The sequence below is a fragment of the Protopterus annectens genome, chromosome 11.part0, assembly GCF_019279795.1.
Source record: "Protopterus annectens isolate FY-2018-M chromosome 11.part0, PAN1.0, whole genome shotgun sequence".
NCBI classification, from domain to species: Eukaryota; Metazoa; Chordata; order Ceratodontiformes; family Protopteridae; genus Protopterus; species Protopterus annectens.
In genome coordinates, this window is record NC_056745.1 from 248,085,564 (window position 1) to 248,100,059 (window position 14,496).

The following is a 14,496-nucleotide window of genomic DNA, read 5'->3' on the forward strand; positions in this document are numbered from 1 at the left end:
TAACATGTAGATAATAAATTATATATATAAATGCTTGCATTTGTTGTAGCTCTAGCTATTTTTCAGTGCTGGTACTTGTCTTCATCAAAGTGATTGTCTGGAAAAGAATGAGTATATTTATAGGTGGTGAGATGAGTAAGAGCCTAGAAATGTTTTTTTTTAAAGTGAAGTGATGTTAAGACATTTATAATGCATTTTTTTTCTGGCAGAAAGATACTTGGAGTTAAATAAAGCAATTTGACCAGAACAGAGAACTGTTCTCATTGACAATGGAGTGACGTCATCACATGCATTGTGCAAAGAAACATCATCTCCTTCCTTTTGTTACTGCCCAGAACACATTTAATCGATGCTCTTTTGCTGATGAACATGTAAGCATTGCAGCCTGCCATCAATGTTACTTTTGTTAGCATAAGTTTCTCGTTGCTCATATACTGGTGATTTGTGGCACATGCCAGTCTGATATATTGTAAAAGCAGTCTGCCCTTTTACAGTAGAGTGACTGAACTGCGAATAATTAATGATTCTCTCATAACTTTTAATATATCTGTGTGCATCTCAGCCTGAAAAGTGAGCACAACTAAAGTGAAATTTGTCGAGTTCTTAGCTTTCATTCACTATGTAACAGTCCTATAGGTTTTGGAATTATGTATTAGTAGTATGCAGGTTATTTAAGTGCTGCTCACTAAAGGCAAGCCAGAGATGATCTTATTTTTTACTAGCTATTTCACTTACAGTTGTAGCAGAGAATACTGAGCTAAAGCCTCCCATAACATTATATAATATTAGTCTGATCTGAAACCATGTTTTCTACTTCCCAATAGTTTCCTCTAGCCACTACATCAATGCTATTCCAAAAAGCCTGGGGTTAGAGAGAGGAAGAAATCAAAATGTTGTTTTACAATGAGTGAGCCTTCTTACTTGTTTACTTTTTCTTTGTTTTCTTACTTTTCACCATATTTATTGAGGCAGACTCCCTATGAAAATAGTCCTTCCAAGCTGAGCACATCTATTGTAGCCAATAGCATGTCAGGTCATCTCATCACCTGATAAGGATCCATACTGAACGAACACCACTGTCCCACTGTATGTGCTGTACAATGATGCATTACTTTCCTATCTCTTCCTAAAACACTGCCTTTTTTGGTTGGTTATTAAAGAAAGCACTTAAGCACTGGTAGGCATGGCATACATGAATCAAGCTTCCTGATCATTGTCTCTATTTTATTTCCTTTTACTGAATCCAAAGTTGCAATATAGCTATCATAGTTCCTTTTACTGACTCCAAAGTTGTAATATAGCATAAAAGCAGTAAACTGCTGACTTTCCTGCCCATATATGTTTTACTTGCTTTAGGCTTCTTTTTTAGTTGGCTTCCCAATGTCCTTTGTTTGTCCTCAGAATCATAGCATAAGTCTCCTCCTCACTTTGGCATGTGTCGGTTTGGATGCCCATTTAAATCTTTTTCTTTATACTACAATTTTAATGAGTTGTCCTGTATGAGGACCCCTGCATGATTGTGGTGGGATGCGAGAGTAATGCATATAAGAAAGTTAAATTGACAGGAAATCCAGAGGAATCATTTAAGAGCTAAAAGGTATTTCACATTATGGACTGAGAGAAGAGATTATGGATATAAAACAGAAAAAACATGCTAGATGCAAATACCAAAGAAAGTATCCCACTATTATAATAATAAGAAATGTGACTAAAGCAGTTTATTTTAGCTATTAAGCATTGCTTCGTAGAATAGGTGATTCTTATATTGGAACAGACAACCGGATATCTAAGTTGGGTGCATAGAAACTAAGTAGAAACAGGGCCAGTTTTGTTTTGCCCTCTCCTGTTAAGATTTGTCATAAAGCAAATACACTTATACTAAACCCAGGAAATCAGAGGGTTAATTTTACTGCTGTAAAGTATGAAATATGCACAATTTATGTTAGTTTGTTATATCTTATCTGTCTATCTGTCTGTCTGTCTATCTATCTACCTTCCCTTTGTTAATTGCGTTAGTCCCACTAGGCTTGTGACCTCTTTTCAGGGGAGACCTGAAATAGTATGTATATCGACTAGGAGAAATTTGGCTAGACCACCAAGAAAATTCCCCTTTCTTTTTTCAGTAAGTGCCACATGGTCTTTTATATCTACCCGATCTTCTACCATCTAAGCAGAAGAAGCCTGGTTTAATGTCTCACATGATTAGTCCAGCTATGGTCAGTTGACAGAGATGACCTAACCATAGTGGGAAAACTGATGTATTTCTTAAGCACATATGATAAAGGATACAGATTCTAAGATAGTCTTTTCACAAAGTCTTACCCTCCATTTCCACTTATACTGAGCAGCACCAGCTTTCATTTGTGCTGCAAATCAGTCTGCATCATAGTCTTACCCTGTGGCACCTGCCTTTAACAACATTCATTAGCATAAGAGTCCACTTCAGTTGCATTGAGTTGTTTGAAAGTTAGTGCGATTTCTTAATTATATTTTAAAGAAGGTGATTCACTTTAGTTGGGCTGTATTTTTCATTCATACTCATCTATATTCTTACCTTTTTCGTTTTGAACTTATTACTCATTTGTGCACCACAATGACCATATGATATCTAATAAAAGTTCAGTAAACCAGACTGACTGTTCATTTACCACACGATGATGGTACACAATAACATTACTGAGTTTAGATCTGCCAGAGAGGGAAAACATATTTTTATTAAAGAGGTAAGCTAACCCAAAGGTGTGTGCTGTTTTGCAGAAATGTCAAGGAAAAGCTGAAACGAACAGCTTAATTTATTGTTATGGTTACACCAGATATCATGTTATCAATCAATAACACAATCCATGTTGCAGTTTAATGCTTAATTAATGTACACCTCTATTTTATTCCAACTACATTTCTTTGCTTTTGGTACCTCATAAACTCCAACGTATTTGTAAAATCTCCTTTCCAATTACTCACTATGCCTTACATGTGAACAAGTACAGAGTGACTCTCAGTTTCTGGCTAACAGTTGTAAATAAAGTTAATAAAAATCATGACTATTTCAGTAAAACATAGTTGTTCACTTCTTTTTTTCCATTTTAAAAGACATAGGCACACTGTTAAGCAAGGGTTAACAGCAGCCTTGAACAACTACTTCACAGAAGTGAAATGCATTTCTTCTTATGCATTGCCTATTTTCAGAGGTCTAATTTAGGCTCTCTATCAGAAACACTATACCCTCCTGCTGAGAAACAAAGTGTTATCAAGAAGGTGCCACACGCTGCTCTCATACTGCCATATGAGGGGTCAAAGGGTGCATTGTGTGCAATGAGCCAGCCAGCCTATGATCACTGAATCCTAAGTCTGGACAGGCCAGAATTTTGTATCAGTACACCAGTGAAGTAAGAATCTAGTTTATATTTTAGCTACTCTTTTCTAGAAGAATCATTGAGTTTAAGTGCAGATGTATTGTTTAATCACTTTCCATCCAAGAGAAAATTGTCAGATTCAGGATCCTTGCAGAGTTTACTGTAGAAGACAGTAACTTTACTAGAAGCAAAAAAGTATTGTGTATACAATAAAGAAATGGCTAAATAAAAGAACAAAGAAGGTGCCATTACTTTTGATGGAAAAGAGATGCACCCAGTAATTTCTTTTTACTCATTTGAACATTTTTTTTTCTATCAGAAAATGTAGGAGATTAGCATCAGATCCAGGATATTAAAATTCCAATTAACAAATTATTAACTATGCTCTTGACATGTCTCAGGTTATAACTGGCAATAAACAAAATGACAACTCAAAATCTCAGAATTGCACAATAATACACAGTGCATTTTTTTCACACATATAAGAAGGGTGCTTTTGTCAAAAAAGGTTAAATTAAATATTTGTTTGTTTGTCTCTTTCGGCTTTTCCCAGTTAGGGATCGCCACAGCAGAACTCCGGTCCGCTAATGATTGGCAGTAGATTTTTACGTGCTGGCTTGCTGGGCCTAACGCACAACCTTCAAGGAAGGAATGCCCATTCACGCATGTTGCCGTACAGAAGACGCTCTAACTGAGAATCGAACGGGCAATGTCTAACTGTGAGGCGACAACGCTACCGCTATCATTCAAAATTCACTTTCTAGTTTTAGATACCAATATATGCATTTGCTTTACTTAAACAAACATTCATCATAAGAACAGCATTGCTGTATTGTGGCTATATTATATTTATGTGAATACAGCAGCAATTTGGGCAAATGCAACCATAATGAAACTGACTCATCATTGTGTTTGATTCCATACATGATATGGGCAAACTGTGCACTAGAAAGTTTTCCTGCTCTGCTCTTATGCACACTAGTAGTGTATTAGGGCTGGTAGCACTGTAAATTTCTACTTCACAATATTGCATTAGTACATTGTGCTGAAGACTAGCATGAAACCAGTTCATGCTTCAAAATGCGACTGGATTAACAGTTTCAGTCCCCTGACAAGCTTGCAGGTGGTGGGGGTGGGAAGTTCACTGAAATGATCCGGACAGAGATGAACTTTTAAAAAATGTTTTCTAGTTCTTCTCTGAAAACTCATAATGTAGACCCTATAAAACAACAATAACTAGCCCAGACCTCCTCCATACTGCTTGCTCCTATTCGACTTGAAGTACACAATAATCACCTAAGTGAAGAATACAGTGTTTTCAACTTTAACATCCATGTTTGGTGCAGGTGGCAGTGAAAAGACATTTGCTGCCTTGCAAAGTGTTATGCTTTGGTGACGTTTTCTACATCACGCAGAATGTCAGGAGTTTTCTATCAGTTTTAACAAATAGCTGTCCTGGTTATTATTGCTAAAAGCTGATGAGAAAAGAAATGTATCCATTACCTTATGTCTTCCTTGATGTGTCTTCACAGACACCCAGTAATGTAATTTCCTAGGGCATGATTCGTAAATAAGTTTCTCATTCCAAAGTGATAGTGCTCCAAAAAACGTACATGAAAAAGCCCCAAAAGATTTGTAGAACAGAATACAGTTACACTTCATCTAACTTATGTTACAGCACACCAAGCTTGACTTATCATAAATAGATGTGCTGCATTGCTTAATTATCACAGATAATGCAATTTTGAAGTGTAGTTATAACCAGTTGGTGCTTCCGGTGTCAATACAGAGGAATGCAAAACATAAAAGTATTCCCAAACATGCAAAGAGAGATGATCATAGAGAGAACAAGGACATGAATAGCTCTCTCTCTTCAGACAACTGTACTGGGCAAAATATGTCAAGAAATAAAATCTTAAAAGATTATTCTATAACTGGCAGCTGTGCCATTGTTACTCCAGCAAATAAGTGTGGGATTTTTTTTCCTGGTAGAATAGCCAAAAGGGACTTGAAATGTATTATTACAGTAATGGCACACATGAAGAGCTGGGCACTGATGTGATGCAAACATTGCCTAGTATGCAGAAAATGACAATGAACATCAGACAATCAAAACTGTATTAGTTGTGCAACCCATTCCTGTATACCTGATCGCAGCCTACAGTATCAGGTGCATTTGCAACACTTGTCGACATGTGTTGCTAAGCCCTTCTCTCCCATTTTCACCACCTTATGTAGAGACTCAGGAAGCATTTGACTTGATCAGCAAGCAGTCATTTGGCCTGTTGTAAAAGTGTGGATGTTATGTGACCACATCAACAACAGCTTCCTACAGCATAGTATTCTAGTTACCTGTGCTGCAACATCAAACAGCCAGTCATCTGAATAGCCATGTCCCATGTGTGACCACGCTGAGGGTCAGTTCTGTTCAACAGCAGCTGTAGTTTACTTTAGCCAAATTGTTGCCTTAAATAAATAGTTTAAAATGAATTTTGTGTATGTATATGTGTATGCATATATATATATATATATATATATATATAGGGAGAGACAAAGATTAAAAGATATATAGGTATCTAGATACAGAAATAGATATACATATAGATAAGTAAATAGATTGCTGTAGCAGGGCTAGCCACCTGGTGGTTTGAAAATTGGCTCTAGATATTATCCTGTACCCTCTGACCCCAATGTGCAAAAATGGTAAAAAGAGGATTATAGATGGATGGATGGATGAATAGGTAGCTACAGACACAAATGCACACACTCACACACACACACGCACACACGCACACACACGCACACACACACACACACACACACACACACACACACACACACACACACACACACACACACTCACACACACACACACACACACACATATATATATATATATATATATATATATATATATATATATACAGTATTTAGATACAAAAATGTGTTTTGTGTATGTGTATGTATATGTCATGCTCCTAATTCTTGGGGGTGGGTACTTATGGATAAAAATACAGATGTAGTACTAATTTCATCAGTTGTGGGCATATAGTTTGAATCATGAATAGATTCAGACTGCACCACACACACAGGAGTGTACAACTTTTCCATCCCCATACTTTAGAATTGTACCACAGTGCGCTTTTCAGTCAGGCGTCAGATCCTCCTAAACAGAAGGAGGTTGGTAGTAAATGTTTGCTATGCCACCATAAAACTGTAAATGTTCTACCTTTTGTTCCTTAATTTCTGAACTGTAAACTTTTTAAAGTGCTGCTACCTAACAGTATATGAAGAAATATATTTTGCAAATGGCTTTTGTGAAAACAGTGAGATTGATTCAAATAATTAAGCCAAAGAGAAAAAGCAAACTGGAAAAAAAAAAACAACATTTTGATGCAAACAGTGCATACTGACTGTTTTTCTCACGTGTGTTCCTGTCAAGTGACTCCTGTCACTGTTATGCATGTGTGTAGTGTAGCAATGCACCAACAGATTTAGAGAGAACTTTGGTTAAGCTGCAACACATCAGCAGTATGTGGCTCGTGGCTTCCTAACACAGAGTCACTCTAACATGGCAAACCTTGTGTCATGACCTGGCGCATACCTTTACCACCATTGATTGACCCCAGATATCAAGAGTAATAATCAATACAGGCCACTGGCTTTGCAGTGTGGTTAGACCCAACTCCTTTCAATATACATTCTGCTGATATTCAGAATATACATTCTAGTATGACTTTCATACCAAAAAATAAATAAATTGTAAGTTGAATGCCAATGCATGTTAAGTATCGGTTTGCTGCTTTGATAATTTACTTGTTGGCAGCATCAAATATTTACTTTACTTAGGTCCCTTGTCCTGCCTTTAAATAAGAAATTACCTTTAGTCCTTTACTGAATGTTTGAGATGAAATTTACACTGATTACTGATTATGGCAGATCTTCTGTCACACAATTCATCCATTTCAAATCACCTTCTTCTTCCACTACATGTTCCCAGATGACCATAATATATACTCTTTGACCTTCTATGCAATTGAAGTTACTTTGAACTCTGCTCTGCTGTCATAATTTCTTCATCTTTCCCACAGCGCGCACCCTACCACCCATCTCCGGCACTTCATATCCATCACCTCTTGCTTCAGAAATGTGCATTAGGCAATTCATCGAAAAAGACAAAAAAAAAAGAAGAAGGATTATGTCCCTATAATCCCTTAATCTTTTTTGAATGTCTGTTACACCTTTCAGTATCTACTTCTGGCTTGATTCAGAGTGATTATTTGCGCTGTGCAATTATGCAACACAGAAGGTAACTCATGTGTTGTGGACATCTGTGAAATCCAGTACTAAAATTATATTTCTTTTACGACATGTTCATTGTGCATGGCCTTGGAAATAATGGCTTACAGCAGCAAAGTTATGAATGTCTAATTATAATAGTGCCTTAATTATTGACCATACCATACTTATTGTTGAGATAATGGCTGTGCAGCAGGGTGAGATATTTTACCTTACAGTGTCCTAGGATGACACAAGTCTTGGGAATCATTAAATGATTACTGTTCATACTAAATATACAATGTGGGTTGTTAATTGATGTGAAATTGAGAAAATGCAATTCAGAGTTAGGTATGACCTCAAGGACAAAGACCTGATTATAACCTCGATACCATGCCTCTAAATCGAACAGAAGAGCTGACTACTCTGTCGTAATAATGTGTAGCCCGAGCATCACATTAACAAAGGCAACCCCCCCCACACATACACACACACACACACACCCACACACACACACACACACACACAGTCAGACACTCACTCACATACACACACACACACACACACACACACACACACACACACACACACATTCAGACCACTCATATACACACACACAAACTCACACACACATTCAGACACTCATACACACACACACACACACACACACACACACACACACACACACACACACACACACACACGCACTCACACGCACACACACGCACACACACGCACACACACACACACACATTCAGACACTCATATACACACACACACACACACACACACACAAACTCACACACACATTCAGACACTCATACACACACACACACACACACACACACACACACACACACACACAGACACACACAGACACACACAGACACACACACACACACACACACACACACACACACACACACACACACACACACACACACACACACACACACACACAGATGCAATCCAAATATTCCAATAGGAGTGAATAGGTGACTGCGGTTTTCTTATGGCAGTCACTTTTTCCTTACAGAGTAAAATTCTACTTAGGCTAAGCAATGGGACTGATAGACATTTCAAGGGGAAATCACATTGTTGATTAGCATTAGCCACTCCTTGAGAGTACTGCGTTAGCATGCAGCTTATCCAGCAAGATGTCTGGTGGTGCTGAGACACCCATGAGAGGAAAGTCTCAGTGATTATGCAGTCTCAGAATCAAAAAGACTTAGCACGATGTAGACACCTTTGCTGTTAGGGCTTCAACATCATATTAAGCCTTTCTAGATCCCAGGGAAGGTGTTGGCTGGAGGTTAAAATGTTGCATCACAAATGGATACACAACAGTTTAGCACTATGCTTTCTACAATAGCAAGGTCTGATGTAGTTTACTTGAGAGATAGATGTTTTTGTGAAAACATTTTTTTATTCAGAATGGTAAGACAAAACATAGTTATTATCTTTTTCATTATCAATAATATACATTTCAGTAATGTATATTTAGGAACCATGTTGAACGATATACAGAAAACAAAAACAAACCTTAACCAAACAATTAAGGCAACTACAGAATCAATTATACTATTAATCATAAACATTTATGCAAGTATTTAGAGAGCAAATAATTGAAATATGGCTTTTAAAATGTAAATAGACTCAAATCATATACAAACAGTCTTTATCAAGGAATTTCATAAACACAGTTTCCATGTAGTAATATTATTATTAATACATTGTACATAGCCTGCACTTATTCTGTCGATATTTCTGGGACTTTGAACCACCACAGGACTACCCAAATCAGCTTTCTTGGGACCTTGTCATATGCTCTCTCCAAGTCTAGGAATGCCCAGTTGTACTCTTTCCTCATCTCTAGCTTCTTCTCAGTTATCTGTCTCACTGCAAACATTGGGTTGGTTGTGCTGCATCATGATCTGAATCCAAACTCCTCATCACCCACCTTACTTTCTACTACTCTGCATATCCATTTATCAGTCAGCCTCTCCAGAAATTTCATGCAGTGTGACAGGAGTTTGTTACCTCCTTACTGCCCACAGTTATGGATGTCCCCTTTTTTCTTGTATGCTGGCATGCGTATGCTTATTCTCCAGTCATATGGGATACACCTCTCTCTCAAACCTACTATGAGTACCCTCAGGAGCCATTTCTCCCTTATCTCACCCAGCATCATTATATCTGCTGTGACCTCATCTGAGCCTGCTGATTTCACTGACTTAATTTTCTTTAATGCTATTCTTATTTCTTCTAGGGTGGGGTCTTCTTTTTCTCTCATTGTAGGCTGTGTCAGAGGCAGTGCAGCTTTTCTGCAGTTTTCTTCACTTAGAAACTTATGGAAGTACTCCTTCCATTATGTCCTGTGAGCTGATGAGTAGGTTGTTGCTGGCATCCCTTATGAAGGGTGTCTGACTATCTTCTTTGTCTTTCCATCTTTGCTTTGCAATCTGATATAGTTTCTTTGTGCCACCTACTGACTCACTTTCCAGAAGATGGTAGAGTGCCTCCAATGCCCTATTCCTTGCTCCTGCAATTTCTTTATTAATGTCTTTGTGAGCCAACCAGTATTGCTTCCTAGCCTGGTCTATCTTTTCTATCTTCCACTTTTTCTTGCACTCTTTCTTTCTTTTGATGACTTCCTGGACTTCTACATTCTACCACCAGCTTTCTTTATGTACCTCTCTATGGCTTTACTGGAAAAGCTCACACAGACTCATCCACAGCTTGCTGTGAGGGAAAGGTTAGTTTGCTTTTGTTTTCTTGTATTTTGTGTTATTTTATTGCCTTCTACAATTTTGTTTATTGTGATTTGTTTTTTTTACACTGTGTTGTACTTGTATTCTGCTTTTAATTGCATATTAAAACTAGGAAGGAGACCACATCTGTGCCTCTTGTGAGTCACACAGAAATTAGAACAGGTCAATTAAGGAGTCACTCAACTGTCTTTCTAGTTGCATGCCCCTTATGTTAATTTGACCACAAATAACCTTCCCTATCCCCTTTCATTGGCTGTTGCGAGTACACACAAAATTATCATTTTTGTGAAATCACTCCCCTTCAACTATTTAAATTTATTGGCCATCCCACTGTATTCCATAGAAGCAGAATACAAAGTGCCTACCCCCTTTCAGTCTATCTTGCTCTTTTAAAATGAATGGCTCCTCACTTAGACTAAAGCTTAAGTAATTCCCTCTCTCATATCTAACTGTTTAGTGCACACTGCAGTGCTTAGGATATTAACCCATAAAATCTGCAACATCTATTGCAAGGCCACCATTTATTGGAGAGCTCACAATCTGCCTCTCAGCAGTATCTTTGGATTAGTGCTTCTGTTTTCTCTTGGTGAATGAAAGAGCACAGGGTCATAATTTCCTGGAGATTGCTGATCACCATAAACCTAATAACTGATCCATACAGTAGGTGACAGATTGGAATTTGTGCTGATATTCTGCTTCTGGTGAGAGAAGGAGCACAGTGCATTGATTCCTGACTGTTTTTGAGTTGGGCAGCAAGTGTCTGTGCTGATTGTTCCTGATTGGTCTGATTGCTATTCGAGGCATCTACCAGGAAAAGGCTACAACAAGCCTACAGAGAGGTCATTGCATCATGTGGGGCAATATTGTGGATCATCAAACAGGCTGTGGCCTGCTTCTCATCTTGTGATTGGTGCTAATGTTTTGCTTCGGGTGAGAGAAGAAGCAAAGGAGCATTGCATCCCTGCTGAGTTAAGCTGTGGTGAGGCCAGCACTAGTAGTAGTCAGGCAGTAGCCATTTATGCGACTCATGTCTTTTCATCATTCTTGGCAAGCTAATTCCTTGTTTCAGTAAGTACTGCTTGATTTGTTTCTAACTTCAGAATATCTGCTTAAATACTTCATCCTTTAATTCTCAGGGTCTACTTTTTAGTTTCCCCTCAAGTGTTTGACAAGGTTCTGTATAGACACAGACACCTTAAGTGACATTTTTCCTGTAAAAGTACGATTGAAATTTCACCAATACCTAGTTGCATAGAGGACAACTAGTTTGCAGTAACAAGCACTGTCCCCAGATTTACAAACCGGATATTCCTGACATTGCTTTATAGTCTCACTCCAGTTGCATAATCAATAAAAAAGGGTCAGCTTTCATGGATATGAACTTTCCCACTATCTCTGTTACCAGCTCGGTGAATATGAGCATCCTGATGCAATATAGAAATTCCATCTTGTTTACTGACCACCAGTTAATTCTCAAACAAACTGATATGGTATGTGAAAGATGTATTTACACAATGTCACTTGAGGCAAAGCTCACATAAAAGTACTCCTAATGTCAATAAGGTTGTCAGTAATACAACCGCTGCACCCATCATACACACAATTCAAAGCAGACATATAGACCCACATATGCTGAGACACTTAAATATAAGCTTCCAAAACCACAAAGACCTCCTAGATGAAGTACACATAACAAATGCCCTCAGCAACCCTGCATGCATTCTTTCAAAACAGCACCCACATCAGCACATACAGCAACATCTCATGGATCCTCTATTTCTAAGCCCATAAGGCAAGGCAGCACATAATCCAACATTATTGTCACTGAAGACTCCATTGTGAGATGCAATGATGTTTCTCATACGAGGCTGAGTAAGGAAAAATCATGGTCAGTTGCTTATCGGGGCTAGGATCCACCACATTACTTACAAACTCAGGTTATTGGATGACAACTATTAGTACTAACCAGGGGTGTAACCATACCGCATATGGTCCTCACTAATATGACAGAGTGCTGCACACCCCTAGTGTAATGTCTTTTCTGGTAAGGTCAGACCACAAAATGGTCTCCTTTGAAGTAAAAATAAAACCTAACTGCCACCTAGCCCTGGAATATTCAGGAACTACTCTAAGGCTAAATTCCTGCTATTATGTGATAACCTGGCAAAATTTCAAGCCACCATAAACCCTGAGAACATTGCTGCCTATGCAAAACTGTTCACAGAAAACCTATAAAAGCATGTTAATTGCTGCATAGAGGCAGCTGTACCTAACAGGAAGGAGTACAGAACAAACTCAAAAAACAAGCCAACCTGGTAAAATTGCAAAATTGATAACCGGTATAACAGAAGGAAGAAAACCATGGCAAAAATTAGGAGTTGGAGAACCCAGCAGGATAAAAGTACTCTCATTAAACTAAACAAAGAACTCAGAGGACAAATAAAGTCTACCAAAGCCAAATTTGAGAAAAATTTGGCCTCTCAAGCCAAGGACAACCGCAAGGCATTCTGTAGCTGTGTCTGCAATCTCAAAGGCAGTGGACAATTGTGTGCAGAGCTCATTGTAAATGGAGACACCTATACTGATCCATAAGATATAACAAACTTGCTGGCTGAGAAGTTCAGCTCCAATGTTATACCTCTCTCCTCCTCAACCTTCCCTCAGGAAATACCAAATTTAACTTCTCCTGCTATCACTAGGGAATAGATCTTTAATACTCTTTCTAAGGCCAAGAACACTGCATCACTGGGCCCAGACAATATTCCAGGGTGCTTCTAAACAGCATGAAACATGGTATTTTAGGCCCTCTTTAATTGCTATTTAACTGTAACCTCCAAACAGGCTTATTGTGTCATGAATGGAGAACAGCAACAGTCATCCCTCTGCACAAAGATGGGTCATCTACAGAACCTGGAAACTACAAATCCATAATTATCACTAGTATTATATGCAAAGCCATGGAAAGAATTATTTATTTTTTATTTTATTTTACATTTGTTGACCGGGCTAGTTTAACTGGATATATGTCCATTTTCAGTAGGGGCCCGGGGAGAAAAGCTCCAAAGACATGTTTCAAAAATATAAGTACAAACAATACACAAACATCAGGTATTATAATAATAAAAAATAGCAATTATCATAGTAAAATAAAAGTCATTGACAATGGTACATGCAGTAAAAGCCTGGAGGATTTTAAAAGGATGGAAACTGAGGTTAAGAGTTAAAAAATAGTATGAGTAGAGTATATGGAGACATAGTACAGGTTAGGTCAGAAATAGAGAAAAGGAAGTTGGAATACTCTTTCTAAACAATCAATAATAATAATATAGTAGACCTACAGATACTAGACCCAACCCAGATTGGTTTCATCAAGGGCAGGTCATGCCTACTCAACTTGGTAGGTTTCTTTGAGAAGGTCACCAAAGCAATGGATGAAGGCAAAATGGTTCACACTGCCTACCTTGACCTGGCCAAGGCATCTAACACAATACCTCACTTGGGCACTGTTGACAAACTGAAGCGGTTAGGTACAAAACTCATGTCACCCAGTAGATAACCAGTTGGCTCACAGACAGGACCAGAAAGTTAGAATTGGGGATTCCACTTCTATAAGGAGGCTAGCCACAAGTAGAGTCCCACAGAGATCAGTCCTTGGACCTTTCCTTTTTGGCATTTACATCTGTGAAGTCAAGGCCAATGTCAATGGTCTCTGGCTGACTAAATTTGCAGATGATTGCAAGTTAGGAGCTGTCATTGAATCTTACACTGACACAAATGTTCTCCAGGAAGGGCTTACACAGACAAACAAATGGTGTCAGAGCCATGGAGTAAAACTAAATACCAAGGAATGCACAAAAGTATCCTTCGGGAAATCATCCACCCCTGGTAACTATCATATTGAAAACACACCCCTTAGAGTTGACTCAGTAGTTAGGGTCTTAGGGACACACATAGACAATAATCTAGCCTTTGGCCATCACATGTTCACAGTAGTGAGGAAATCATTCTATGTAGAGCAACTTATAAACAAAGGTATGGCATCTAGGTCCAAGGCGGTCATCATTCCACTATATTCACCATTCATCAGACCTATC